Raw genomic sequence first — 26,100 nt, forward strand, 5'->3', positions numbered from 1 at the left:
GCCTTTACCATTCAAAGATATCTCATAAGGGGAAAAATAAATTACTTCCTGACTCCAAGAATTGGCAATCAGATTACTCCCTGGTTGCAACCTTCTGTTTTTATGACCATTTAATAAAGATTTTTTTGCCAGACCTGCTATCACCCTATTTTGGCTGTGCGCTGCACACACACAAATCTGCACTGGATACTTCCTGACTGGAACAGCAGCACGCCGTTGGAGACAAAGGCTGGTGACATAGAGTTGTGAGTATACTCACGGGGGCCAGCCCAATGAGGTAAGGGGGGGTGTCCCGTGCATCTACCCCTGCCTTCAGGGTATCTGGAGCCCTAATAACCACAAGGTTTAGTCCTTTATTATTTCCCAGTACTTCTTCTCTCCTTATTATTAACCTCATAGGTCCCTGTGCTTGAGCACCATACATTCAACACTGTATGTCTACTCCCTGGATCAACATCCTTCCCATTTTTACTTATTTGGTATATCACTGTATACCTTTACTTTCTAAAAAGATGTCCAACCTTTTTTTTGAACAAATCTATTGTATCTGCCATCACAGTCTCCATGGGTAATGAATTCCACATTTTAACTGCCCTCACTGTAAAGAACCCTTTCCTTTGTTGCTGGTGAAATCTCCTTTCCTCAAACCTTAAGGAATGACCCCGAGTCCTTTGTACTGTCCTTGGGATGAATAGTTCTTTTGAAAGCTCCTTGTAATGCCCACGAATATATTTGTATATCGTTATCATATCCCCTTTTAGACGCCTCTTTTCTAATGTAAATACATCTAATTTAGCTAGCCTCTCCTCATAAATTAGATTGTCCATCCCCTCCTCTGCACTCTCTGGTTCCATAATGTCTTTTATAAGGAGTGGTGCCCAAAACTGTACTTCATACTCAAGGTGTGGTCTCAACAATGCTTTATAAAGTGGCATGATTATATTTACTTACCTTCCATCCATTGCCTCTTTAAAGCAAGATAAGATCTTGTTTGCCTTTGCAGCTACTGCATGACTTTGGGTGCTATTGCTAAGCCTGCTGTCTACAAGCACTCCTAAATCCTTCTCCATCAAAGGTTCCCCCAATGTATCCCCATTTAATTTGTAAGTTGCCTGTTTATTCTTGCTTCCCAAAAGCATAACCTTACATTTATCTGTATTAAATCTTATCTGAAATTTACCTGCCCAAGTTTCCAGTCTCTCCAAGTCCTTCTGGAGAGAAATGACATCCTGCTCTGATTCTACTACCTTACACAATTTAGTATCATCAGCAAAGATGGAGACTTTGCTCTCTATGCCAACCTCAAGGTCATTAATAAACAACAATTTATTATTATGTATTACATTGTTATTATTATTGAAGTGAAACTTCCTTAGTGGCACCTCATTCGTGATGGGGCAAAAATGGATTGTGGAGACAGAAATGAAACGGATGTGACGTCAGTGCTGGCAGTTGAGGCCGGGCTGTGTTCTGGCACAGCCCGACCCCAACACTGACATCACACCCGCTCCACAAATCAGATGCGGCGGCGGCGATAGCCGCCGGCGCCGCTCCTAACGGCCGCCATTCCCCCCGCACATCCGCTGCCAAGCCGCGCATGCTCAGTAATCATGGGGACTGGAGGAAAGCCACGCATGCGCAGAAGCGGTTGGCAGCGGCGCCGTTCCCCGCCCGCTGCCACGGCTGTTGACATGTGTTGCCGTTCCCAGTCTGCTGCCCGGGACAGCAGAGACCGCCCGACTGGGACAGCCCCCCCCCACCCTTTCCTAACCCGAATGGGACCTCCCTCCCAGCCCACACATGGGCCCGCCTAACTTCCACTACCGCTGCCATGCCACGCATGCGCAGAAGCGGCTGGCAGCGGCGCCATTCAGCCCTCCAGAGACGCGGGCGTTTGCGGGCCCCCCAGGAAGCGGTGGTACAAAAACCCGGGCGCAACCCGCGCGGACCCCCCCCCGGACCCCCCCACACACTGACGGACCCCCCCACACACTGACTGACCCCCCCCCACACACTGACTGACCCCCCCACACACTGACAGACCCCCCCAGACCCCCACACACACTGACTGACCCCCCCAGACCCCCACACACACTGACTGACCCCCCCAGACCCCCACACACACTGACTGACCCCCCCCAGACCCCTACACATACTGACTGACCACCCCAGACCCCCACACACACTGACTGACCCCCCAGAGACCCACACACACTGACTGACCCCCCCAGACCCCCACACACACTGACTGACCCCCCCAGACCCCCACACACACTGAATGACCCCCCCAGACCCCCACATACACTGACTGACCCCCCCAGACCCCCAAACACACTGACTGACCACCCCAGACCCCCACACACACTGACTGACCCCCCAGAGACCCACACACACTGACTGAACCCCCCAGAACCCCACACACACTGACTGACCCCCCCAGACCCCCGCACACACTGACTGACCCCCCCAGACCCCCACACACACTGACTGACCCCCCCAGACCCCCGCACACACTGACTGAACCCCCCAGACCCCCACACACACTGACTGAACCCCCCAGACCCCCACACACACTGACTGAACCCCCCAGACCCCCACACACACTGACTGAACCCCCCAGACCCCCACACACACTGACTGAACCCCCCAGACTCCCACACACACTGCCTGACCCCCCCAGACCCCCACACACACTGACCCCCCCAGAGCCCCACACACACTGACTGACCCCCCACAGACCCCCACACATACTGACTGACCACCCCAGACCCCCACACACACTGACTGACCCCCCAGAGACCCACACACACTGACTGACCCCCCCAGACCCCCAAACACACTGACTGACCACCCCAGACCCCCACACACACTGACTGACCCCCCAGAGACCCACACACACTGACTGAACCCCCCAGAACCCCACACACACTGACTGACCCCCCCAGACCCCCGCACACACTGACTGACCCCCCCAGACCCCCACACACACTGACTGACCACCCCAGACCCCCGCACACACTGACTGAACCCCCCAGACCCCCACACACACTGACTGAACCCCCCAGACCCCCACACACACTGACTGAACCCCCCAGACCCCCACACACACTGACTGAACCCCCCAGACCCCCACACACACTGACTGAACCCCCCAGACTCTCACACACACTGACAGACCCCCACACACACTGCCTGACCCCCCCAGACCCCCACACACACTGCCTGACCCCCCCAGACCCCCACACACACTGACCCCCCCAGAGCCCCACACACACTGACTGACCCCCCCAGACCCCCACACACTGACCCCCCCAGACCCCTACACACAGTCACAGTCACACGCACACTCAGTCACACACACTCAGTCACACTCACACGCACACTCACAGTCACACGTACACTCAGTCACACTCACAGTCACACGCACACTCAGTCACACTCACAGTCAGACGCACACGCACAGTCACACGCACACGCACAGTCACACGCACAGTCAAATGCACACGCTCAGTCACACGCACACTCTCAGTCACACGCACACTCTCAGTCACACGCACACTCTCAGTCACACGCACACTCTCAGTCACACGCACACTCTCAGTCACACGCACACTCTCAGTCACACGCACACTCTCAGTCACGCGCACACTGTCACACGCGGAATTCACACTTAGTGCAAATAGCTAATACAGGGGATGTGTGCCGAGCACACGCTTTCTAAGTCAAATTTATTTGCGTTTTGTCATTGAGATTGTATTTTGATTTTTAATTAAAACATCACCAACACCAACACAAATACAATTTCTGTGACAAAAGTCAAAGAAGTTTCACTTACTATGCGCGTGCACAGCACACACAGCTTTTTTTTATTATTATTATTATTATTAGTAGTAGTAGTATGTATTAAAGCAGCAATTCCCATATTTTGTTATATACAGTATATTTTTTTTAATATTACTTGAACCATCGCTCCCCCCAGAGCTGATCCATGATCCTCCAACCTCTGGGGATCCCCTCAGTTCCTGAGACAGTTGCAAGTTTTTTTTAATGCCGTTTTCTTGTCATGTTCATGGGTTCACGAATAGAACACCATGATATCATCTGTTGATGACTATGTTGCTTTCTTTTGCCCTTCCGAGTGAAGTTGGCGGCCATTTTGTCTACAAAAACTCTTAATCTCTCAGCAACACAGGGATCTTTGGAAGTCAGAGGACGGCAATCAGCTCTGGGTACTTCTGCTTTAAATAGGGGCCATAGAAGTAAAAGAGCAGAGTGCCATGGGACTAAGTATGTATTTTTCTTTAGAAATGGAAAGAAGAAAAAAACATTTGAATTTGAAGAGACTGCATCGTAACTCTACAAGTATATATTTAATGTCTTTATATAAAAGAAAACATATGTATAATCCTTAAAGCTTTGCAGGTTTCAACAGGGCTCAAAGAATTTCTAGTAAGTAGCTCTCCTTCTGATGCGGCAGCGCTACCAAAAATCTGGTAGTCACTGTTATTTGATTTTTTTCAGCGACGGTCTCCCCTTGTGGCCAATCAGAGAGCTTCTCCGTCCCTCTGCCTTCCCCCAACTTAAATTACAACTATCGCAATGGCGACGGATGACATCATCGGTCGCATCGCCATCGCCGGCAGTATATGCACAGCCTAATTCTTACATGAGCAATTTTGGCTACAGCTGTGTCGAAATCTCTACTTCAGGGAGAGTCTTATTTTGGGACACGGTAACAGAATATCTGAATATTCTATTCATATAATAAGAAAAAAGTTATGATGGCCCTCCCAACAGTCAATGTATATTTATGTTACACAGGTTTCCTCAATAATTTCACAAGCTAGGGACAGCTAAGCCTTGCCTGCATTAAACATATGGGTGTTGGTCCGATATCCTTATTTGAGTATTCAGGTTAGTCAATAGTAGAAAATGATAAAGTGCTTTTCAGATACAGTACACACGTGAACAGGAACACCAGATAAAATCACAAAGGTAACATGCTGTGTGAGAAGTCATTTTATTACTTATGCAGTCAAAGATGGAAAATGACAGGTACAGTAGTTTCCTTTCACATAAAAATGCACCATAAAAAACATTGAATAATTAGTTGAGAACATACTGTAAACAAAGTCACTTGTAATTAGAAGGTGTGGTTCCACAGTGTAAGTGACTCGTAGAATGAAGTTACATTTGTCAAAACTTTCAGGAGTTTTCCATTTGGATGAAATTTTCTTTAAAATACTTTAGAAAAAGTTGTTCCTAAAAACTGCTTTATATCTGGTCCTAGTTATAAGGCTATCAATTTTCTGTAAGCCAAGCCACAACCAGGACATATTTAGGAGATGCAGCAATATTAGATAGAGTTTGGGAGCTGCTCTGAAAATGTTGTCTGTGAAACTTTATTTAACAGAAAACATACAGGCTGATTCATTAAGTGCGGGATGGGTTAGCCCACCTGATCCAGTGTTAAATCCAATTTAAGCCAATGGGAGTCAAAGCTGAACTGGGTATAAACCATAACCTTTTATACTTTGTACAGGTATTGCTGGCCTGTTAGTTCTGTTCTACAGACCTATGCAAATGGGGGCTTTCCTGGATATAGGGTTGCCAGGTGGCTTCTCCAAAAATACTGGACACAATGGTGAAAGGTGCAATGCGCTCGAGACATTCGCCCCCACACTCGAGACACACACACCTCTCCACTCTCCACTGTTTCCTCCTATCCTTGGCCCTACCCTCAGACTTCTGAAACCTCCTGATTGGCTGCATTACCCAGCAGCAGCCAATCAAAATGGAGGAAACTGGCCAGCCCCTTAGCAACAGCCCTGATTCTCCTCTCTGGGGGAAATCCCACGCCCCCCCCCCCCCAAGCTGGTCAGGTCACTATGTCTGGAGAGGTAATACCAGACACATACATGTACAGTATTATCTCTCATTTTTACTGGACAGAGTGTCCAAATACAGGACGGTTTGGTTTAATACTGGACACCTGGCAACCCTACGAAGACTAAAACTTTTGGGAGCTTTGCCTAGTTATTATAACAGAACCTCTGAAAAATTCTCTCTCCTATAAGACCCGGTGCAAGAATATTTTTGGGTCCCCCAGGTGCAGCTCTAAACATAAAAAAATCCTACTTATTCATCCTCTGCAGTGTACAGTCTGCCCCTAAAAGATACCATCCATTTTTTTAGGGGCCTCTGAATGGAAAGAGTGTTTGTCAATCAAGTGCTTTATTTACCTTGATCCCACCTTATCAGGGAGCCAATACAGTTAAGGGGAAATGTGGAGGTGGAACTCTGTACAAGTTCTTGCTGAACACACAGTGAGATCACACACAAATGGAAATAACCAGAGAAAAATCAAACACTTCCCCAGTCTTACTTTAAAAAATAAATAAAAAATACATGTACTGCAGGTGCCAGATTTGGGCAAAAAAAAAGTTATCAGTTAACCAGATGGGACTCCTTAAACATGTCACTGAAATTAGTTAATTTTCGTTTTAGGAGGGATTGCCCTTTTAATTTGACATCTGCGGCACCATTGATATTTGCACCCCTGCCGGTAGGTATGAGCAATGAATGAAGTATTTGCTGATATTTCTTGTTATGCTATTCAGCGCAAAGTTATTGGTAATTGTAAAAACTAGTAAACATAAACTAGACTTTGAGACACGTTTAAAAAGAATAGAATATGTTAAAGACTAATTCTGCACACTGACACTGTGAGTGGGACTGTTATTTTTCAGCCTCAATGAACACATCATATATATATATGTGTCAAAAGGAGTGCTACTGAGCGTGGCCAAATGTATACAACACAAGACAAAAATACCCAATGCTACATCCAATGTGACAAATGTTGTTAAATACTTCAATGTTTGTATTCTCATGAGTAAGGGTCATTTGGTTAAGCCATTTGGCCAAAGCGTTATAAGCCTGCAGCCACTTCACGGCATGACCAGTATGCAGGTCCTAACACTACTTGTGAAAATTCTCATGTACCTCTGCTGTGGGGGGAGAATGGCGTCATTGGACATGTCCTGCATAAGTACATGAAAAATCCTGCTACTTAAAAAATGGGGTGGGGTGAGCTTAAACCCTGAGAGGAGGGCCACCAACCTATCCGTTGGTTAACTAAATGACACTCCAGATGTCAGTTTTTATATGGTTTATAAAATGTAAGTCTCTTTGTGGATCTGTGCACTGTTGCATTTTCTTTTTTCATGAATCACTAGTTAGGCAACATCCATGCAACTCCATCCACTTATCTCTAAATTGTGACTTCAATAAAGACCATTAATGCATTGTGAGTCCAACCATAACAGGATCACTTTTTTGTTTATTAATGTGCACTGCATGAAGGATTAAGGTGGCATTTCAAACCCTATCCACAAAGGGTATTTAGTAACTTTACCCAAACCTTTGGGCTGTCATCTTGGCTACACCCCCAGGTATTCCAGAAATCACCTTAAGAATACCTTTCAAGGTACATTTAAAAGTTTTTCATTTATCCCCCCTGTCAGGGAAGTGCAACACCATTTCAATCCCCCCACTGACAGATATTTACTGTCACAGGGGACCAGAACTTTGAACACTAAAACCACCGGGATCACTATCACCAGACAGGACACAATAATAGAATAAACAAAAGTTTATTCTGGCAAGCCAGCAAACACACAAAATACACAGTCACAATGAAACACTTGCCAACTGGGGGCCCCGGGGCAAGAAACTAGCCTCAACTAGGTGCAGGAGCCTGCTTCAGAAGGCTTGCCCTGAACGTCTTCTTCCCTGGCTTCTCAGTGCTTCTCAGTGCTATTCCACACAAAGCACTTTAAAAAATCCTGTCAGCCGTGTCTCTGATCAACTCCCAAACTGTTCTGGTTCTCTGATTGTCCGCACTCCATACATAGCCCTTGGCTGCTATACTTTTCATGGAGCAGGAGCCGCCGGCCAATCAGAGCACGGATCATGAGGCTGCAGCCAATCAGAGGATGAGGGCTCGTCCGGCTGCACCAATCAGAGGAGGGGTCCGGCTTACGCACTCTGAACTGACCCTCAAGGAGGGAGATGCTGGTGAGCGGGAAATTCGAACTGGCCAATGAGAATCGCGCCTACAGGACTGAGATCCAGCAACGGTTCTCTTAGCCAATCACATACCTCCCACTGGGTAGGCGTCACAGCATCTCGGAGGAACAAAGGCTCTACCCTGCTGAGAGCCTGTCCCTGGACCTGATAATCAGCCCTTCCCTGCTCACCATTGTCCTGTTACTTAGCCGCTCCCAGCCTTTGTCATGACCTGGGGTCTGCACGCGGAGAAATGCTGGCAACACAAATCACAAACTGGCTTGCAATCTGTGGGGGGGGAACATGTTAACAACGGGAATAAAAGTGTTTTTTTATGTTACAGTCCCAGTTCCCCAATTTATACAGTTTTCCCCCTTCCAGACATCACACAGTGATTAGTTCTTTTCTGGAAGGGGTTACACAAAACATTGCATCCAGGTCAAATGAGCCTCACAGAGGCGGCCTTTACACACGGTATTGGGGCAGCCAGCCGGACTTCTCCTTTATTATGTGAGGTTGGCTACCACTACCGTCACATTGACAAACATAACTATGAAGGTCTTGATCCCAATCAGACCAATTCTTGTATTTTTAAGACAATTTGCAACTTAACATTAACCTCTGATGTGCCCGATTGATTAAAATACCTAATATTTTCTGCCATAATCATTACAAGAATAAATGTCAATTGTAAAAATTTTATTTTTAATATAGAAGTTTTCATAGTTTGGCATTTATGTGGGTAAAAGATTCATGTGAGTCGGTCTAAAGGATTGTTGAAATTGACTCTCTGTAGTAATGATGCATCATTATGCACCTACGGAGATCCACCAACGTCAACACTCAGAGACTGAGTCCCGATCTGATGCCACTCCATGTGGTGAAGGGCGTCAAGGATCCTCCACCAGTAAATCACCTGGCTTTGCATCTGCATGCTAATGTTACCATGTATAGCAAAGTTAGCAACTGTTGCTGGTACCAATTCTGAGGCATTACTAAGCCATTAATTCCCAGAATTTCAACCAATTACTAAACGTAATTACTGAGCATTCTAAACCTTTAGGTTATAACTGTTATTATTGTGCTCTTTTCAGTTTGACTTTTAGAAACATATTTTAAATGATAAATGCTTTTCAGGTGAATTAAAAAATAATAATAATTGCATATCTCGCTATTTACAACACAGTTACAAAATACAAAGTTAGTAATATAGATCTACTCATCAACAAAGTCCAAAGAACGTTGCTCAGTAATTACAGTAGATATCTAAACGAACTCCACCCAAGACCAGAAGATGAATGTTTATCAAAGTGTTCTGGGTTGAAAACTGGTGCAGAAATTGGGGCAAATAACAAATAAGATATTAATGAAAAAAGTTTTTGTTTTTTTTTAAATTACCGTAAATGCAATAGGATTTATATCCTTTCAATGAATCAGATATAATGATAAAGCAGCTTTGCCGGGGTTACTATAGATTGGCACTGGGATTCCGACCATGTTCTCTCATTCCAAAGCATTGATATATATACATGGAGTGGGGGCTTTATGGTAGACAACTTGCTTCTTTCCCCATGGAGGGACTCACGTATTTATGTTTCCTCAACACATATTCATAGGGATGTATAGTGACCCACCAACGGAACTTGTCAATTATTAACCATTGCAAATGACCACTCTATTTTGTCTTTTGGACACTTTCAAAGTGTATTCTTGCATCATCATGCTAAGAACTTGTTGGCTAATATCTTGACACTATATGAGCAATACCAACTGGACTTTTTATGTTCTTTTTCTGCAATGTTACCAGCCACATTTTAATATTAGTTGTGGGATTTACCATTCAAATCTTGCAGTGGGTGGGATATAATGTAATTCCCTGCATAGATGCTTTTCAGTATATCATTTTTGAAGGTTTAGCATCTGTATTCATGCTCCCCCCTGTTTAGCACTAGCTCTGATATATTTAGCTTGTGCTGTTACATTGTTTACTTGTGACTCTACTCGGTATGCACATAACTGCAAACTTTTGTTAATGTGTTTCTTCACCAAATGTGCAGTGTTGAATACATATGTTTACAATTTATATCTGACACAACTTTGTGTCTGGTTGGTTATATTATATATGATGGTTAGATCACGCTAATAGACTTATAATTAGCTGTTCTATTATCTGGGTTGGACCGCAGTACATCTCTTGCCGGCTTTAACCCATTGTGTTCCATCTTACCAGTATGCTTTTTTGTGCTGATTTGATCAGTATCAGCTGTAGTCACATCCTTGTCCAGTATGTGGTGGTCTCTTGTTCCTTATCGTTGTGGGTCCATCTTGGAGTCATTAAGGGGTGTCCCCGCATTTTATATTCTTTCTCCCCTGTTTTTATCATTTGTTCATTCAATAAATTAATGTTTATATTTTGGTAACTCGTGTGCTCCCGAGGGATTTTTTCTCTTCGTTCTTGCTATACATTATTTTTCCCTGGAGCACCACCAGCAAATACCACAGGGTATTAACAGGCCGGTCCTTATTGGGTACTTTTAATTGCTAGGCGTGTATGCGGTATCAATCTTGTTTGCCCACAATATATTCATGGGGTCTATAAAACGCTTGTCCATTCCTTATGTATTTGGACTCATTACTTTTCATTTATTGAGAGACACAAACTTTTTTTGTCTTGCATAGTATTTCTTTTTACAAAGACATAACAATGTATATTGTTAAAAACACAAACTATCAACATCTATCAGATGTTGGATATTGGACATTGGTTTTATGTAACCACACTCTCATAGTCTGGATGCTGAGCCTTTGATCTAAATGTTTGGCGGCATGCAGAGTTCAGTTGCCTAGTGGTGCTGTCAGCATTGTGCAACTGTAAATACCTCAGATTGCTGACCAATCAAATTCCTGCAGGCTCATCTGGCTCACCTCAGACATTTCCCCATAGACAAAAATGCTGCACTGTGCTAAAGCAGCAAAAAAACTACGGAGACCGTATTCAATAAAAAGATTTAAAAAAAGGAAAGAGCAAATTATGGTTTAGTTAGGAAGATGTTAGCTTTTGAAAAAGTGCATATACACACAACAGCATATACTGGAATTAAAAAATAATGCGAAAGCATTCAACCATATATTAGAAACATTGAAATGGACAGCAGATAAGAATTACTTGGCCCAACTAGTTTGCCAATATTTCCATCTGTTGGGAAACCTCAGACCTTTTTGGTTTATTTCATATTTAGCATACAGCAAATAAAAACATTCACATGTCTCAGACAGGTCTACAACCCTGCTTTTCCCCATTATTTCTTAGCATACAGCGCTTCCACTGCATACAGGGATTTTGGGAAATTACATAAAAATGAGCGCACACTCTCACCTTTTGCTTCAATACCATTTTATCATTTTATCATACCACTATAAGCTTATGCTTGCTGTATTATATAACTTTACAGCATAGAAGTGCATAGCCAGTAAACCTACTCACAGACAGCTATTTCGACCTTGCGGGTCTCATCAGTGTGAGGATGGTTATAGTGGCTTTGCAATGTGAAGCTGGAATAGGTTTCTGCCATATTAGGAAACTCAAATGTGACAGTAGGGGTAGGTGGCCTCACATAATAAAGGTGAAGGCCGGCTAGCTACCCCACAAAACCGTGTGTATTTGGCCGTCTTTGTGCGCTCGCATGGTGGATACAATTTGTATGTTAGGAACTGTAACAGGGAATTATCTCTGTTTGAGAGAAACTGCCTCTAAATCCAGCAGTGTGCTGGTTAATTGCACACAGGCAATCGACCAGACTCCACCTGGCTAATTAGGACTTTTAGAAAAGCCTGATGTAAGAAACAGGAGAGAGATTCCTTAGCTCACATTTGGGTTGACAGAAGGAGAGCAGAGAAGCATGCACACCGACACTGTCTTGGGCACAAAGGCTGTGCTGAGATCAAGCCACCCAGACATCCAGAGACCTATATTTCCTGGACACAGAGGACACAGGAACCTGCCAGAGACTGACATGGAGGGCCACCTGCTTAAGGTACTTTCTGAGACTTTGGGGTGATAGGCTGGTAATGGGAGTATCCCGAGGTTTACAGGGATTTCCGCGATGTATTCGACAAGGCGCGATCAGAGCCACCCCATCGTCCTTTCGATTGTCCCATTGACCTTCTTCCCGGTTCCGTCCCTCCTAGGGGAGATTCATATCCACTCTCTCTTCCAGAGACCAAGGCCATGAGGGAATATATCCAGGACAACCTGCAGAAAGGCTTCATCTGGAAATCCTCTTCCACAGCTTGTGCAGACTTCTTTTTCGTAAAAAAGAAAGATGGATCCTTGCTTCATTGCATCGATTATAGAGGCCTTAACAAGATCACCGTTAAGAATCGCTATCCTTTGCCTTTGATTTCTGAACTCTTTGATCGCCTTCAAGGGGCTACCATTTTCACTAAATTGGACTTGAGCGGGGCCTACAATTTGGTGAGAATTCGTCAGGGGAACAAATTGAAAAAGGCCTTTAACACACGCGATGGTCACTATGAATACCTTGTCATGCCCTTCGGTCTCTGCAATGCCCCTGCTGTCTTTCAAGACTTCATCAATGAGATTTTCAGGGACCTTCTCAATCAGTTTTTTATTGTTTACTTAGATGACATAATGATTTTTTCAAAATCTGTCCAAGAACACATCAGACGTGTCAAACAGGTACTTCAACGTCTTTGTGAGAACCACCTCTTTGCTAAACTAGAGTGACTAAAAATGTCACTTTCATCAAACATCCACAACATTCCTGGGGTACATAATCTCTGACACAGGTCTCACCATGGATCCAGCTAAAGTGAAGGCGGTACTGGATTGGCCTCGTCCTACTACTTTGAAGGCTGCACAATGCTTCCTGGGCTTCTCCAATTATTACAGCAGGTTTATTAAAAATGTTTCCTCTGTGGTAGCTCCCAGTACAGCGTTGACAAAGAAAGGTGCGGATCCTGCCTCCTTGTCATCAGCTGCCATTCAAGCTTTCGATCAATTAAAAAACGACTTTGTCTCCGCATCCATCCTCCTACATCCGGATCCCAAACTACCATTCACCCTTGAGGTAGATGTGACAATGCCATCAATTAAAGGCAGGTTGCCCGGCAAAGTAACCCCCGAGTCATCAAATGTGTGTTTAAAGTGTCAGCTCTGCGGTCTAGGGCTGACTGCAGTTTTATAAAGGCTGCTAGCCTGTGTTTAAGGGGTTAATTGGAGAAGTACGCTTACGATGGGGAAGATACCATTTAAAGCCCAGATCAAAAAGCTTATCCAATTAACGGTATAACTTTCATTAGGAATGTCCTAATGTTCTAATTTTTGTATGCAAATGATCAGGAGAGAGACATGTAGACTGTTATGATTTCATTAATAGTACCATGTGTATAAATGCATAAATGGGCATGGCCCTTGTGTAGGTACTTTTACAGTTATGTGAGGTGGGGGGATTTACATGACAGGCAGGGGACAGGATACATTAAAAGATTCACCCTGCTAGTTTACGACCCACCATACAAGGGGGGCAGGTATGCATATCCAAATGCCTGGCTTCTAAGGGACCATGGGGAGATGCATTCCAGGATGTATACAAAAATACCAGCTGGCCAGCAACTGAGGGGATTCTCTGATAAGAGCCAGATATTCTATCACGGAGCAAAGGGGGTTTGGCAGGCATGCTAAGCAGGGGGACGTGGGTGAATCTGGTTGCCCGGTTACCAAGACAACTGGCAATAGGGCAGAATTTGTCTCACACGCCAAGATTGGTTCCCAATTACCCAGATAGGGTTTTGAAGGTATTATAAGCTTGTACAGGCTCATGGGGAGTGGTTTTTTGCTGTAACATCAGGAGGAGCGGGCGGGGGTTAAGAGGAGTTTTATCACCATCACAGATTTGTACCCCGCTCAGGATTTCGTTAGATCTAAGGAATTGGAAACTAATTCTGCAAGGGCAGAACGAAATTCTTTTATTTGGCTGAAATATAGGGGTGGCAAGTTCTGCCAAAAAGAAAAAATGGGGAATGACCCCCAAATGTACCTGAGGCTACGACCAAGGCTGTAAATATATCAGACCATAGAACAAGGAGGGGGATGGGGGAGCACAATCGTCGTAAACAGGCAACAGTATGGATCTAATGAATGCTCTTAATGTGAAGCAGTTGTTACCATGAGCAAATTAGGTAGCTCAGGTGGCTAATGTCTAATTGGAAGGGAAGACACACATAGGTTTGTATGTATTAATGAGTTGGTAAGATAAAAGTATATATAACTTACACGGCCTTGTGTAAGCTCAGTCACATCAAGGTTTCTTTGGGGATCCCGTGTTCTGCGGTTGATGCTTTTCTTCTTGCGGTGTAGTTACTTCTTCTTGTTGTCTATGCCGTTATCTTCATTAGTTCCAGGTGCCGCTCCAGGGGGATTTCCTCTCGTATAAACAGAGAAGGGGGATAGGATTAAAACATATACATATATACGTTAATAGGGGGGAAGGGTGACGTGGCTATAAACCAATGGACAATATGATAATCTAGCACTCACACGGGCTAATGTGAGTGTGTTCTTATCTTGGTATCTTGCTCATGTAGGGTTATTACCCGATCGGAGCCTGAGGAAGTCCAGTACTTGGACGAAACGCGTTGCTCTTTCATCTGGAATACTTTGCAGCACTATACAGAGGAGACAGAGGTGTAGTTGTAGCTCCCCATCCGGACGCGGAAGAGGAGACCCCCTACCACCATACACCCCACTGTCCCCTCCCTTGCTTTTACTGTCCCACAGAAACGCTTGGTTTCTGTTTTTTACCTTTTGTGTTTTTATATTCATTAAAATTAGTTTTACCCTGAAGACCCTAGTGTCCTTTGTATGTGTTCTTCCCATCTTCACTTCAGCTGTACCAGCAATAGAAGAAGAAAGATACCGCTAGGAGTGTGTACTCACACTGGCCCGTGTGAGTATTGAGATATATTTTCACTTTTTATAACCTTATACCCCACCCTTTCATCACTTGCCTCCGATCGGGTAATAACCCTACATGAGCAAGATACCAAGATAAGAACACACTCACATTAGCCCGTGTGAGTGCTAGATTATCATATTGTCCATTGGTTTATAGCCACGTCACCCTTCCCCCCTATTAACGTATATATGTATATGTTTTAATCCTATCCCCCTTCTCTGTTTATACGAGAGGAAATCCCCCTGGAGCGGCACCTGGAACTAATGAAGATAACGGCATAGACAACAAGAAGAAGTATCTACACCGCAAGAAGAAAAGCATCAACCGCAGAACACGGGATCCCCAAAGAAACCTTGATGTGACTGAGCTTACACAAGGCCGTGTAAGTTATATATACTTTTATCTTACCAACTCATTAATACATACAAACCTATGTGTGTCTTCCCTTCCAATTAGACATTAGCCACCTGAGCTACCTAATTTGCTCATGGTAACAACTGCTTCACATTAAGAGCATTCATTAGATCCATACTGTTGCCTGTTTACGACGATTGTGCTCCCCCATCCCCCTTTTTATATTCATTGCCTACAAGGGTCCTGGATAGATCCTGCTGGGGTTCCGAGTCACAAGAGGACATCACCTGAAAATCACTTACAGGCAGTATAACACCATTCTCCATATACACTTCCACAGATCAAATAAGACAAACAGAGATAGCGCCCGGGTACCTCCCCAAACATAGAACAAGGAGAAAGACACCACATCTTCATGAAATGTTGCTATAAAAGCTATAGGAAGTTCATCCGTCTCTGGACTAAAGCTGATAATTGAGCAGCGTGGTTTCAGGCTGCTCGTGTTGTCGGCGTGCTCCGGCCATATGTGACAACAAGGGGAAGTAAAAAATGAGTGACTCAGTGGTCACAGCTCCTCCAAACAGACAGATGCATTGGAAAAGTAGAAAACTTTATTAAATCAAAAAAATGAACATCAGCAAAAAGATACTCTGACGCTAGTCATTAAGGAGTTAACCCACCCTCACCCACAACTCGGGAGGTCTACATACCCTCCCCCACTAACCCTCCCACCCTGTGAGGCCTAACCACCCTCACCCACTACCCAGCTGGGAGACCTACCCACATACCCTTGGGGCCAATACCCCCTCCCCCCACCCCCAGTACCCACAATAAAAACAATACACTGCCCCACAATAAGCATCATTCTATTTATTAAATACATAACCCACCCCCTGTGCCCCCCCATAAATACATGATTTATTCTTTTACATACAGGGTTCATACCCCAGGCCCACGTGAGTCCCCAGTGGGCCTGACGGGTCACCTCACAGACCTACAGGTTACCAGCATCTTGTTTCATACAGGTTCTAGAGGCCTGTTTGTGTGTCCCGCCAGGTGCCATGGCCCACCAGCTGGTCTCCGCGGGTCACCGTGGGCCACAATTGGGTCCCCACGGTAGGCCCGCGGATGTCTTGGAGCCCCGGGTCAGACCCACAGGTGTAGGAGGGGCCTCGGGTGGTTCCCACGTGGGTCTGGGGACCCACGGGTGGGCACTACGGGTCCACGATGCCTCCACAGATGTGGGGCCACCGGTTCTTCCCTGCACACTACGGGTCTGCGGTGCCCCCACAGATGTGGGGCCACCGGTTCTTCCCCGCAGGTGTCCCCCGTGGACCACGCAGCCTGATACCCGTGAAATACCAGAGGATACCTCAGGTGGTCTCCAGAGGTCTCACGCAGACCAAAGGAACCAACCCTGTATGTAAAAAAAATAAACCGGACCTATACATTCAATACATCACTCCCCCCCCAACACATACAGTACAATAATGTGCAAAATAACTATTATCCAGATATGGATAATAGATTATTTGCCCATTATGAAACACATAAAACATGCATAAATCAAAACATGAATTTTTTATCGTAAAATCACCACATTGCATGTTACAATAAATCCAGCATCGATTGTAAATATAACCCAACAAACCAGCAGCTACACAAATGTATATGAAATGTCACACAATTGCATTGTGTGTACATGATGCAATTAATCTGTGCATCATGTAACACTATGCAAAATATATGTAACAATAAAATACACTATTAACATTACCCCTAACTTGCAATGCCATCATGAAAATCAAATAGAAACTAAGCAACATCAATACAATTAGCATCAATCAATTAATCCATTTCCTCAAACAATTACAATACAATACAAATCAATTATACAATTCCCTATTCAATTCCTAAAGCCAAACCATTGCCAAAAGAATTCTAATTTAAAGTAACCACCATCATTCTAATCTAACTACCAGAAATAAGCCATTACAAATAACATGTCACTAAATACAAATTACATTATTCACAACAATGACAAAATAAAGCTGATAAATACATTAGCCATACATGAAAAGAACATAAACATTAGCAAAACAATCAATTATTATCCCTGTATGTCTATCCATATAGATAGATAAACATAACATACAGGGGCAATAATAGAGCATAAAATACAATGCATTTACATACAAAAATCACATAGAATACACCCATTCAGTGTCCGTGAATGTATGTATATACATAGGTACATAGATACATTCACGGGCATTAAATCGGACTGAAAAAATAAAAGACATGAATCAAAAATCAAAAAAACCTGTAAAAGTAAAAATAATAAACTTTTCTTTTGTTTACTCACCATTAGATGCCCACTCACCGAAATCCAGGCGACCCGGAAGCACAAGAACCAATCCACAGGTAAACCATAAAATAAAAAACCCTTACAATCCACGTCTGTGTCTTTTTTCTTCTATTTGTAATCCTTCCCGTCAGGCTTGGGGTCTTCTTTTCTTCTTTGGGGTCTTCTCCGTCTTCTTCCGCCACGCCCTTCTTTTCTTCTTGGGAGGGGAGGTGTTCCCTCCTCGGCGACTGGCTTCAAAATGAGGTGACATAGGCTTTTATAGGCCTATGACGTCACATTTTGGTCAAATGTTTCCCACGGTCCTGATTGGGCCGTGGAAAACATGTGATTTGGCCGAGAAAAAAAAAATGATGACATCATTTAAAGGCAATGAAAGCACAGCCAATCAGAATGGCTGTGCTTCAATTGCCTTTAAGATGACGTCATCAAAAGAAAGATGGCCGGCGACACATGGTACGGTAGCCAATCAGAGCGTGGGAACTCCATCCCAACTCTGATTGGCTCTAGTATACCATGTGACAGAGGCTTGGTGGAGAACGGATGTGACATCATTTAAAGCCTGTTACATGGTACTAGAGCCAATCAGAGTTGGGATGTATTTCCCACGCTCTGATTAGCTACCGTACCATGTGAGGCCAGCCATCTTTCTTTTCATGACGTCATCTTAAAGGCAATTGAAGCACAGCCATTCTGATTGGCTGTGCTTTCATTGCCTTTAAATGACGTCATAATTTTTTTTCTTTCGGCCAAATCACATGTTTTTCACGGCCCAATCAAGACCGTGGGAAACATTTGACCAAAATGGGACGTCATAGGCCTATAAAAGCCTATGTTGCCTCATTTTGAAGCCAGTCGCCGAGGAGGGATCACCTCCCCTCCTAAGAAAAAAAGAAGGGCGTGGCAAAAGAAGACGGAAGAAGACAAAAGAAGACGGAGAAGACCCCAAAGAAGAAAAGAAGACCCCAAGCCTGACGGGAAGGATTACAAATAGAAGAAAGAAGACACAGACGTGGATTGTAAGGGTTTTTTATTTTATGGTTTACCTGTGGATTGGTTCCTGTGCTTCCGGGTCGCCTGGATTTCGGTGAGTGGGCATCTAATGGTGAGTAAACAAAAGAAAAGTTTATTATTTTTACTTTTACAGGTTTTTTTGATTTTTGATTCATGTCTTTTATTTTTTTCAGTCCCATTTAATGCCCGTGAATGTATCTATGTACCTATGTCTATACATACATTCACGGACACTGAATGGGTGTATTCTATGTGATTTTTGTATGTAAATGCATTGTATTTTATGCTCTATTATTGCCCCTGTATGTTATGTTTATCTATCTATATGGATAGACATACAGGGATAATAATTGATTGTTTTGCTAATGTTTATGTTCTTTTCATGTATAGCTAATGTATTTATCAGCTTTATTTTGTCATTGTTGTGAATAATGTAATTTGTATTTAGATTTAGAATGATGGTGGTTACTTTAAATTAGAATTCTTTTGGCAATGGTTTGGCTTTAGGAATTGAATAGGGAATTGTATAATTGATTTGTATTGTATTGTAATTGTTTGAGGAAATGGATTAATTGATTGCTAATTGTATTGATGTTGCTTAGTTTCTATTTGATTTTCATGATGGCACTGCTGGTTAGGGGACATTGTTCATAGTGTATTTTATTGTTACATATAATTTGCATAGTGTTACATGATGCACAGATTAATTGCATAATGTACACACTCAATGCAATTGTGTGACATTTCATATACATTTGTGTAGCTGCTGGTTTGTTGGTTTATATTTACAATCAAAAGAAAAAGACGAATGGCGCACAGCCAGAGAGCCAGGTGTAGGATAAAACTGCTATTCTTTATTCGTGCATGCAGGAAGACAGGTAACCCCCTTGGGGGACAAAAACAGGAGCCTCCTACGCGTTTCGGACCTGGGGGTCCTTTATCAAGGAGTATGGGATGTGTTAGGATAAGGCCCCTTATGTACCTGATTGATAATTGGTAAATTTAGAAAATCTGTGCAAAATCGCCGCCGCCACCCAGTGCGCATGCGCGTGACGTCATCTGTGACGTACCTGTCTTCCTGCATGCACGAATAAAGAATAGCAGTTTTATCCTACACCTGGCTCTCTGGCTGTGCGCCATTCGTCTTTTTCTTCTGCCTTCACCTGGATTGTGGATCCTTCATGGCTGGCACGCCTGCTTAACACCCCTGGAGATGACGTGAGTGGGTTTCTTTATGGGTTTAGACCGTCATGGTTAAGTTTGACAATTGTCATTAATGCTTACAAGTCTATGTTGCACCCACCCACTCCCATTGGTATCTCCAGGGTTATGATTTATGGTCCACTGAGTTGGATGGATTTTATCTGGGTTTGAGCACCCTAATTTTTTCTACCTATATTTACAATCAATGCTGGATTTATTGTAACATGCAATGTGGTGATTTTAAGATTAAAAATTCATGTTTTGATTTATGCATGTTTTATGTGTTTCATAATGGGCAAATAATCTATTATCCATATTATAATAGTTATTTTGCACATTATTGTACTGTGTGTGTTGGGGGGGGGGGAGTGATGTATTGAATGTATAGGTCCGGTTTATTTTTTTTACATACAGGGTTGGTTCCTTTGGTCTGCGTGAGACCTCTGGAGACCACCTGAGGTATCCTCGGGTATCTCACGGGTACCAGGCTGCGTGGTCCACGGGGGACACCTGCGGGGAAGAACCGGTGGCCCCACATCTGTGGGGGCACTGCGGACCCGTAGTGCGCGGGGAAGAACCGGTGGCCCCACATCTGTGGGGGCACCGCGGACCCGTAATGCCCACCCGTGGGTCCCCAGACCCCCATGGGAACCACCCGAGGCCCCTCAGACACCTGTGGGTCTGACCCGGGGCCCACCAGACATCCACGGGCCTACCGTGGGGACCCAATTGTGGCCCACGGTGACCCGCGGAGACCAGCTGGTGGGCCATGGCACCTGGCGGGACTCACCAACAGGCCTCCAGAACCTGCATGAAACAAGTTGCTGGTAACCTGTAGGTCTGTGAGGTGACCCGTCAGGACCACCGGAGACTCACGTGGGCTTGGGTTATGAACCCTGTATGTAAAGGAATAAATCATGTATTTATGGGGGGGCACAGGGGGTGGGTTATGTATTTAATAAATATAATGATGTTTATTGTGGGACTGTGTATTGTTTTTATTGTGGGGGAAGGGGGTATTGGCCCCAAGGGTATGTGGGTAGGCCTCCCGGCTGGGTAGTGGGTGATTGTGGTTAGGACTCACGGGGTGGGGGGGTTAGTGGGGGTGGGTATGTAGGCCTACCGAGTGGTGGGTGAAGGTGGGTTAACCCCTTAATGACTGTAGCGGTTAATAACCGCTATGGTGATTAAGGTGTTAGGGGACATTACATTGGCTATTGTGATTGTTGTGCATGTTTTGCAGCACCGGAGGGGCATGGGCAGGATGAAGATGAGGATGGAGACGGCCTTCATCGTGGGTGCCTGTAAAAGGTAAGTGTCATATATATTGACTGTATTTATTGTAATTTATATATATTTAAAATGGGCAAATGCATTATTATCCATATGTGGATAATAGTAATTTTGCCCATTACAGTACTGTATGTGTTAGGGGGCAGAGGGGATGTGTGTTGTTTATTGGGGGAAATTGTCCCCAATAAACATGCTAATGTGCCTTAACCCCTTCATTGTTAATGAAGCTGCATTAATGTAAATTTTAATAATAGTGTGCGGGAGCAGGGGGTCCCCTGAGCTGAACCACATTGATTTCTGCCTCAGAGACCCTGCTTCCCGAGTTACAGGCCCCGGTTTGGGGCATCGGTGCCAGTGTGGACGCCATCTTTATAGAGCCCACATCGTGTCTTGGACGCTATAAAGATGGCGGCGACACTGGCACCCGATGACCCATACCGGGGCCTATAACTCGGGAAGCAGGGGGTCTCTGAGGCAGAAATCTCCTGCACACTATTATTAAAAATACATTAAAGCAGCTTCATTACCATAGCGGATAGCCGCTACGGTAATGAATTATTATTTATTGTTATGTGTGTTTTAATACTAGTGTAGATGTGCAGGGGGTCTCCTGAGCTGAACCGCATTGGTTTCAGCCTCGGGGACCCCTACTTCAGGAGATATAGGCCCCTTTATGGCTTGCCGGTATCCCTTGCAGAATTTAAATGTCCCGGTCACGTGACGCGTGAGCTTTAAACTGCATGGGATACCGGAAACCCATAACGGGTTATATCTCCGTTAGGCCTATATCTCCTGAAGTAGGGGGTCCTTCGGACATGAAACCAATGCGGTTCAGGTCCTGAGACCCCCTGCTCATGTACACTATTATTAAAATGTATTTAATTAGTGTACGATCGCCTGTAACAGTCTTGCATGGAGATGCAGAATCTCCATGCAAATGTTACATGCAGCTTTTTTTTCTATCAGCTAGCGTACGTAAAGGTTAAGAACGCTAGTAGGGGGAAACAAAGCAACACGTACGCTGTGGCTGTTCTGAGCTATTTTGAGCAGGTACGTTAAAAAATGGGCTCAAGGCCTTAGTGAATCGCGTCCCCGGCCTCACTTTTTAACGAACCTGTTTTTTGGCCAAATCAGAACGCAAGGCCATTGAGCTTAGTGCATAGCCCCCTATGACTTTAGTGGTATTAGCATATTTGCACATAGAGCAATTACCACAGGCAAACAAACCTTTGGGTATCCCTCGTACCTGTGAATATTCTGAACGAGAGTCAAACAAGCTGGGTGAAAGGTGAGAAGCAAGTGTTTTAGCCTTACAATAAATAAATCTTGGCCCGCCTTTAATAAATTTAAAAATGTCTTTCAACCAAAGACAATGTTTGCCAAAGTTTATAGAATATATCACATATTAACCGAGATTGTCGATTATAAGTTGTAATAAATAATGCACTTATATCCTTGTCATTAGAAAAAGATTTAAACTTATCTTTACGACTCGATGGTTTCCTCTTTTTTATAAGTGTTTTTCTATCAATAGAGTTCGCGGAATCAAAAGCAGATTGAATGTCAGTATTGCTATAGCCTCTGGCTATAAATCTCTCAGATAGTTCCCTTGACTGTTGAAGGAAACTATCATTATCAGAACACAATCTCTTAAACCTGATGAACTGAGCTTTGGGAATACTTTTAACAAGTGAACGTGGGTGGCAACTTTGAGCACAAAGTAGGGTATTTCTGGAATTAGGTATTCTGAAAATGAGTGTTTGAATAGTCATAGTATGGTCAATGTATAGGAGTAGGTCTAGGTAATAAATATGATTTATATTGTGCTCATATGTGAACCTGATATTTAAATAATTTTTATTCAATATATCAATAAAGGATATGAGTAATGCTTCATCACCATCCCATATAATTATGGGATCATCAATATATCTCTTAAAGAATATAATATTAGTACGAAATAAATTATTACAGTGATAAATGTGCTGTGCTTCCCATAAACCTATAAATAAATTTGCGTAAGAGCAAGAGCGCGAAACTCGTTCGAGAATTACTTCAGCCCACCCATATGTTCCTGTTTATTTTATTTTGATTAAATAATCCTTGATATTACGGCACATCAATAGTTGGTCCCCGTTTTTTTGTTGCTGTGCTTTTCTGGTTTCCTGGTTCCTGTCGGTTCATCATGGAAACCCTCTGCACTATTTACTTCCCCAGGAGATGCACGCAAGCTGGAGCCTATTTTGATAGTCTAACTCAGTGAGTATTACTCTCTACCTTCATTACTTTATCCTGCATTGCCTCATTGGACTTTATCTGGGTTTAGGATTGCCATCAGGACTGTGAATTGGATGTTATTATCTGCTGTGAAGTTATATACTCACTTGTGATATAGGAGTGCAGTTTTTGCTGTGACTACCATCAAGATTTTTTACCAGCATCTATATAAGCTCACATGCAAACATATGACTATTAGGCTCTGGCAATGATAATCAACAGCATTGGATACCACATTGAACTCCTTTGCTGTTGGTGGTTTGAGCAGTTTGAAGACAGCTGCAGTAAAGGCCTGGCAAAGCCTGGCAAAGCCTGGCAAAGCATCACAAAGGAGGAAACCCAGCGTTTGGTGATGTCCATGTGTTCCAGACCTCAAGCAGTCATTGCCTGCAAAGGATTCTCGACAAAGTATTAAAAATGAACATTTTATTTATGATTGTGTTAATTTGGCCAATTACATTTGAGCCCCTGAAATAAGGGGAATGTGTATGAAAATGGTTGCAATTCCTAAACGTTTCATTCAATATTTTTGTTCAACCCCTTGAATTAAAGCTGAAAGTCTGCACTTGCATCTCGGTTGTTTCATTTCAAATCCACAGAGCCAAAAAAATGAAAATTGGGTCAGTGTCCAATTCTTTCCGGACCTAACTGTATATATATAGATCATAAATATAATTTCAAGAGATTATAGAAAGAAAAACGAGGGGGCTTTGAAGGCTGCTTTCTGGCAGGGCATTGAGGAGAGACCTCTACTACCTACCTCAATGGCTTCTAATGATCATGCGGCCTCACTGGAGCTGTACATTGCTGAGCCTGCTGTGGGCCCGTGCACCCAAGTATCGTCGGTCTCAGGACTGGAACCCGTGCTTGCTGCCATTCCTGAGGGTGAGTGGACTGCCCCAGGGGTGTCAGTTGTGAGTCCCCAGGCGAATCAGGAGCATGGTAGCTCCAGAAACATGGTCGCCCGGGTGACTGACTCGCCCCAGCATAGCGTACTGGCGGATGTGTCCCCACCCGTTGCTGACAAAAATGACTTCAACCGGGCGGGACCTGTGGAGAAGAGCCCACCTTTTACCTGCCGTCGGGAGCATAGTTCCAGCTCAACTGTGTCCATCCCTGAGGCTGCGGAGGTTCCGGTCCATCCGAGGAGTTCCCCGACCCCAGATGTCACCAGATGTTGCTTCCGACCTGCCTGCGGAGGAATCCGGGGATCTTGCCTACTTGCAGCCTGGTGAGGTTCGTGCTCCTTCTGCTTTCCAGGGTCCGGTTGCGGCCTACCTAGAGGTGCCAGGTGTGGCCTTGTCCGGCGCGCAGCTCGGTGATGAACTTCCGGTTTTACCGGAAGTGATGTCATTACTGGCGCTGGCTTGAGCTGTCCCGGTGGTCTCATGAGACCGGCATAGCGCTGTGACGTTACCAAGATGGTGCTCAAGGATCCAAGTGCATCTACTGAGCCGCCGCCGTCTCCCACAGTGGTGCGGTCGGGACTGTTGTGCGCGGATGCTCTCTGCTTCATGTGCACCTTATGCCGCGCCAATACCCCCTCCTTGGGGTAGGGGTAAGCCTGTCATATCTGGACAATTCCCCTATTGCTATGCCCCTGACACCGGCCCTATCATTCCATGTCCCATACCATGATACCCCTGTGCAGGACATTGTGGACATTGCTACATTCCCTCCTGTTCCCGCTCAGGCCACTGTTAGGGATCCTATTGTCACTCTAAATGTGCTCCTAAGGTTCCAATGGGCGGGTGCTTAGGAAGCTTGTCCAAATAATAAAAGTGGCTTCTTCATACTCTTTGCAGTTAAAGAGTTATTTGTATATCATCGCTGTTATCAGTGGATGACCAGGGAGTTCATCATGGTTATGTGTAACCTCTTATGTGTAACCTGTTTTTCATCTTGCAGGTTCCAGGGTGACAGATGGTGCCCTAAATTTGGTCACAAGCGAGGACGTTGGTATTTCACCCAGGGGAGAGGTATAACATGATAAGTCCCTTCTACCTGTTTCTCCTACCTGTCACGTCAGTCCTAAGCAGTCTGGGCAGTGACAGGTTAATCTGTGGGTTTATGACCCCCCCCTCCTGCTCCCTTTTGAGTGACAAAAGGTGGTGGTGACTCATGGCATGGTAACGCCTATCTGGTATAGGTACAGACCTTGAGCCCGCCCCTTCTGGTTCCTCTGAAGGGAAGAGTCAAAGGTTAGTGTGTTAGTCTGATACTCTCCTCCTTAGGAGGTGGATGTGGGATCCCTTTATTCCGGCTGACGCATGCCGTGTGACAACCAAACAGAGGAGGATTATCGTCTGTCTCTCACCTGAGTCCAATTCAGGCTCCTCCTATCAGTCTCCTGCTATCTGCTGATGTCATTCTGACTACCCCTTCTGATTGGTGCTTTCCCCTTTAAATACCTTCCCTTTCCTTTGCACTTTGCTGTGCATAAACTTAGGTTTATGTGCTGTGCTCACTGCTTGAAGTCTGTCTGTCTGTTCCAGTGCTTTGTCTGAACCTGTGCCTTGACCCTTGCTTGTACCCGGACCTGTCTCT

Source organism: Ascaphus truei, chromosome 3, assembly GCF_040206685.1.
Source record: "Ascaphus truei isolate aAscTru1 chromosome 3, aAscTru1.hap1, whole genome shotgun sequence".
NCBI lineage: Eukaryota > Metazoa > Chordata > Amphibia > Anura > Ascaphidae > Ascaphus > Ascaphus truei.